The sequence below is a fragment of the Notamacropus eugenii genome, chromosome 1, assembly GCF_028372415.1.
Source record: "Notamacropus eugenii isolate mMacEug1 chromosome 1, mMacEug1.pri_v2, whole genome shotgun sequence".
NCBI lineage: Eukaryota > Metazoa > Chordata > Mammalia > Diprotodontia > Macropodidae > Notamacropus > Notamacropus eugenii.
Genome location: NC_092872.1, coordinates 499,017,294 through 499,023,293, shown reverse-complemented (window position 1 = coordinate 499,023,293; position 6,000 = coordinate 499,017,294).

The window sequence follows — 6,000 nt, the reverse complement described above, 5'->3', positions numbered from 1 at the left end:
CATTCTGTTTCTCCCTTTTTCCTCCCAATACATTCTTCTCTCACCCCTTAATTTTATCTTTTTTAGATATCTTATTCAACTCACCCTGTGCCCGCTGTCTGTATGGATATAATCCCTCCAACAACCCAAATACTGAGAAAAGTCTCAAGAGTTACAAATGTTATCTATCCATGTAGGAATGTAAAGAGTTCAGCTTTAGTAAGTCACTTATGATTTCTCTCTCCTGTTTATCTTTTTAGTCTTCTCTTGATTCTTTTGTTTGAAAGTCAGATTTTCTATTCAGCTCTGGTCTTTTCATCAACAATGCTTGAAAGTCCTCTATTTCATTGAATGACAATTCTTTCCCCTGAAGTATTACACTCAGTTTTGCTGGGTAGGTAATTCTTGGTTTTAATCCTAGTTCTTTTGACTTCTGGAATATCATATTCCAAGTCCTGCATCCCTTAACGTAGAAGTTGCTAGATCTTGTGTTATCCTGATTCTTTTTTCACAATACTTGAATTGTTTCTTTCTGGCTGCTTGCAATATTTTCTCCTTGACCTGGGAGCTCTGGAATTTGGTTACAATATTCTTAGGAGTTTTCCTTTTGGGATCTCTTTCAGGAGGCAATCTGTGGATTCTTTCAATATTTATTTTACCCTCTGGTTCTAGAATATCAAGGCAGTTTTCCTTGATAATTTCTTGAAAGATGAGGTCTAGGCTCTTTTTTTGAACATGGCTTTCAGGTAGTCTCATAATTTTTAAATTGTCTTTCCTGAATCTATATTCCAGGTCAGTTGTTTTTCCAATGAGATATTTTACATTGTCTGCTATTTTTTCATTCCTTTAGTTTTGTTTTATAATTTCTTAATTTTTCATAAAGTTATTAGCTTCCATCTGCTCCATTCTAATCTTTAAGGAATTTTTTTCTTCAGTGAGCTTTTGGACCTCCTTTTGTATCTGGCCAATTTTGCTTTTTAGGGCATTCTTTTCTTCATTGGCTTTTTGGACCTCTTTTATCTTTGGGTTAATCTGTTTTTTACAGTGTTATTTTCTTCAGCATTTTTTTGGGTCTTCTTTAGCAAGCAGTTGACTTGTTTTTCATAATTTTCTTGCATCACTCTCATTTCTCTTCCCAATTTTTGCTCTACTTCTCTTACTTGATTTTTCAAAATCCTTTTTGAGTTCTTCTGTGGCCTGAGAGCAATTCATATTTTTCTTGGAGGCTTTGGATGGAGGAGCTTTGACTTTGTTGTCTTCTGTTTGCATGTTTTGGTCTTCCTTGTCACCAAAATAAGATTCTATAGTCTGATTCTCTTTCTGGTTTTTGCTCATTTCCCCAGGCATTTACATGACTTTTGAGCTCTTTGTCAAGGTAGATCTCTGCTTCCAGAAGGGGTATGGGATGTACTGTCAGCAGCTCAATTCCCCCACAATCTGTGGGCCTAGAACTCCAAAAACAGTCACTGCTGCTGCCCCTGTGGCTACTATGGGTTCCTCCATTCCCTTCCCCCTCTACCACCCTGGGCTGGGGCCAGACCACTGTACTCTCCCACACTGGTCCCACAGGCTTTTTCTACTGGCCTTCCAATTTGTCCTCAGTGTTTTGGGGCCATGAAGTCTGGAAACTGCCACAGGTGCCCAAGATTCAGTACCCCTGAGGCCTACTCAGGTCCTATCTGTGCTGGTGTGGCCTATGCTGGACTGAGCCCTGCTCTCACCATGGTGCTATAGACACTTCCCAAGACCTTCCAGGCTGTCTTGGGCTGGAGATTTGCTTCACTCTGTCATTCTGTGGGTTCTGCAGCTCCAGAATTTGTTTAGACTTTTTTTTAAAGATATTTGACTGGGGTTGGGGGCAATGTTCTAGAAAATCTGTGCTGTTACTCCACCATCTTGGCTCAGCTCTCCATTTGGGGTTTTCCTGACAAAAATACTGAAGTAATTTATCATTTTCCTTCTCCAGCTCATTTTACAGAAGAGGAAACTGAGGCAAATTTAGGGTTAAATGACTTGCCTAGGATCACACTGCTAGTAAATGTTTGAGGTCAAATCTGGAGTCTTCCTGACTCCAGACCCTGAGTTTTATTCACTTATCCCATAATAAGTACTTAATTAGAGCCCAACATGTTGTAAGGACTGTGCTAGCACTGGGTATACAAAGATCTAGAGAGAGGAGAATATCTAGAAGAGAATGTTTAACAATGGTAAAGGCTGCAGAGGTCAAGAAGAGTGAGGTTTGGGAAAAATCTATTGGATATGACAATGAAAAAATCATCAGTAACTTTGGAGATAGAAGTTTTTGGTTGATTTATTCAGTCAGAAGTTGAATTTTAAAGGTTAAGAAAGAAATGAGAGGATAAAAAGTGAAAGTACCTAATAAATGGCTTTCTTTAGGAGTTTAGCTACAAAGGGCAGCATAGTTAGGGATGGAAGAGTCAAGTGAGGGTTTTTGGAGAATATGGATGTTTAGAGATAGGGAAGGAGTCAGTAGATTGGGAGAGATTAAAGATAAGTAAAAGAGCAGGAGTAATCTCAGGGAAAATCTGTTGGAGGAAATGAGATGGAATTATATTACTTGAGTAGGCTGATCTCTTCACGTGGAAGGGGAAAAGAGATAGTGTCAGAAAGTACCAGAGTGATATTAAATGAGGAAGAGGGAGAAGAGGAGCTCATGGTGAATGGCCTCCCTTTTCTCTGTAAAATATGAAAATATTTAGCTGAGAGGGGAGGGAAAGAGGGAGCTGTGGGTGGTCTGAGAAAGTGTGAAAAGGTTTGGAAGAGCCTCAGTGGAGAGTGGGATTGCTGTTGTTGTTTGCCCTTCCTTTTCAAAGAGGACCATTACACCAGGAAGGTGATACCATGACTGGCAAGTAAATTGGACTGAAGTGAGGCAGGGCTGTGCAAAGTCACCAGCCTGAAAAGATTAAAGACAGTCACTGCCCTAAAAAAATCAGTGTCTAGTGGGGGAGACAACTTGCAAAAAAGGACATACACACCACACGTACACACATCTATATGTGATAAATAGAAATAATCAAGAAGGGCACTAGAATTATGTGGGATTTGGGGAAATGATCCCTGGTTCATTTATTAGTCTTTCATCAGTGAACCTGGACTGTGTACTTGGATATGAGTAAAGTCCACTTTTGTTGACTGGAATTCATAAGACAGGAACTGTGGGGGATGGGAAACTCTGTAATACTTGCTAACTGAAAAGACTGTGGTATTTGGGATAATGGGGAAAATTCATATATTACTATTAGAAAGCAATATGAGAAATTTGCAAAGACTTGCATGCACAGATGTAGAGAGAAATAAGTAGAGCCAAGAGAACAGTCTATTAGACCATGATTACAATAATGTGAAGAAAACACTGAAAAACATTAGAACTCTAATACAGTAATTTTGGATGATAAGGTCTCTCTCTCTCTCTTTCTCTAAGCAGAGCTGCAAAATTTAGGCATACTTTGCCAGATATGACACATATGTTTGGTTACTTTGCTTAGATATATTTTATTTTGAAAAGATTATTTTTGGCAGGGAGGGAGAATTTGGGAGTCATTGGGAAGTGACCTGTTTTTAAAAAGCATCAATAAAACATTTTTTTAAAGGAAGCCAAGAAAACCTATAGAAACAATTTCTGCAATTAATTCTTTCAAGGGTCAAACCTAATTTTCATTCATGTGTAAGAAACTGAATTTTTTTTCTGGATACAAAATGACAAGAATTCCTATCATGGTACCAATTTCTGTATATGAGATATATGCCAAAATAAATATAGTGAAAGGTAAAGTGTGTTACAAAGAAAAGGTAAAGGCAAACTAGGAAAAAGAAATTTGAGAAGAGACTGCTTTCAGCTGGGGGTAGATTACTTTTCATGGGGAAGATGAGAGGTAGCACCTCCATAAAGGAAGGAAAGGGTTTCAACAAGAGATTTAGAGGAGGTATGTTCCTTCAAGTAATGTACTTGAGTGGGAACAGTATGAAAAGGTGGAACATCTAGTATGGCAATTTAACTAGCACAGAGGGATAAAGACTAATGCCAGGTGGTTGAGGGCTTTAAAGGCCAGGCTTTTATGTTTTGTAAAAGCCAATGCTTTTGTGTTTTATCCTATAGGTAGTGAGGAGCTAGAGAAAGTTTCTGAGAAAGGAAATTGGGAAAGTTATTTTATAGTTTAGGATAATTAAAGAACATATTGGAAAGGAGAATAGAGGTAGGGAAACCATAGATTTGTAGGAGATTATTTGCAGTGGATTGCAATAAAGGTCAGAATAATACTGTACTCCTGAGTTTTAGCCATTACTTACCAAAAAAAAGATTAATTTATCAACATTTTAAATCCAAGCATTTCTAAATCAGAGATTTCTTCCTTTGAAGGGTCTAGATGCAGGGGTGGGGAACCTGTGGCCTCCAGGTCCTCAAGTGCAGCCCTTTGACTGAATCCAAACTTCCCAGAACAAATCCCCTTAATAAAAGGATTTGTTTTGTAAAACTTGGGAGTCAGTCAAAAGGCCATACCTAAGGACCTAGAAGACCACATGTGGTCTCAAAGTCACAGAATCTCTACGCTGGTACAGGATGTTGGAACTCCCCATGATCATATCAGTATCCAAAATTTGTACCCTCAGGACAGAAACCTTCAATCCCTCTTCTCACCTGTGCCCTAAATGGTATTCCACATCAGCTAGTGACAGTGTCTACAATATCAGGAGAGTCATCTGTGAGAATGGAATGTTGGAATAAGGCTAACCTGGGGTTCACATGAACTATATGTAAAATGAAGGGGGATTGGATCATATTATAGAGCCTCTAAAGTCCCTTCTAGCTCTAAATTTCTGATACTGTGACTTTGGAACATCTTCCTTTTGCTGAACCCTGAAATTCCAATAATGGGACTAATTTCTATAGATTAAAGTTTTGTCTCCAAGCATCAGCTATATATATCTCAATGAATTAATTTATTATATTGGTCTGTTATGTGTGGGCTGTTCTGCCTTTGGCTTGATGACAAGCAACATATGCTCAAAGCTTACCTGAAATACAACTTTCTTCTTGAAAAATTCCCTGTTACCCTTATCTAGGAATTCATAGGTTCTTAGGATTTAGTGATGAATGCCTTTACAGACTTTCTAGTCCAGTCCTTTCATTCTATAAATGAAGATGCTGAATTCCAGGGAGGGGAAATGACTCGTTCAAAATCACAATGATAGTAAGAAGCAGACCTAAACTTTAAATTCAGGTCCTCTGACATGACAGGTGATGTGGTCCAACAGTGTGCTCCTTCTGAAAGTGAAGCCAACAGGCTCAAATGCTTGATCTACCATTTACTACTACCTGTGTGACTTTGAGAATGTTACTTCTTTCTCTGAGCCTGTTTCTTCATCAGGAAATTAAGGAGGTTGAACTAGTCAGGGGTGGGGAACCTTAGAGGACATGTGGTCCTCTAAGTCCTCAAGTGTGGCTCTTTGACTGAGTCCAAGTTTTACATTACAAATCCTCTTGTTAAAAGGATTTGTTCTGTGAAGTTTGGATTCAAAGGGCAGCACTTGAAAACCTAGAGGGCCACACTGTGGCCTTAGAGGCCACAGGTTTCCCACCCCAAACTAGATGATTTCTGAGATCCTTTCCCACTTTATATCTATGATCATTTATGATACTGACACTGAGGATTTTTTTCTCTCCACTCTGAAGATTGCACTTATTTACCCTGATGCCCCCTGGTGACAATCTTCTCCTCAAATCTCAAAGACCATTGTTTGTACTTCTCCAATGCATTTATCACTTATATACATACACATATATGTATATATATGTATACACACACACACATATATATAGCTATTTGTACATATTATATACTCCTATACTCTTATGAGACAGTGAAAACAGGGGCCAATAATATTTGTGCAATTTATCTCAGAACTGTTGTGAGGAAGGCATATTGTAATCCTTAAAGTATTGTGGAAATGGGAGCTATTGTTTTTTAAATTTTATTGAAACTTTCCCTGATCACTACA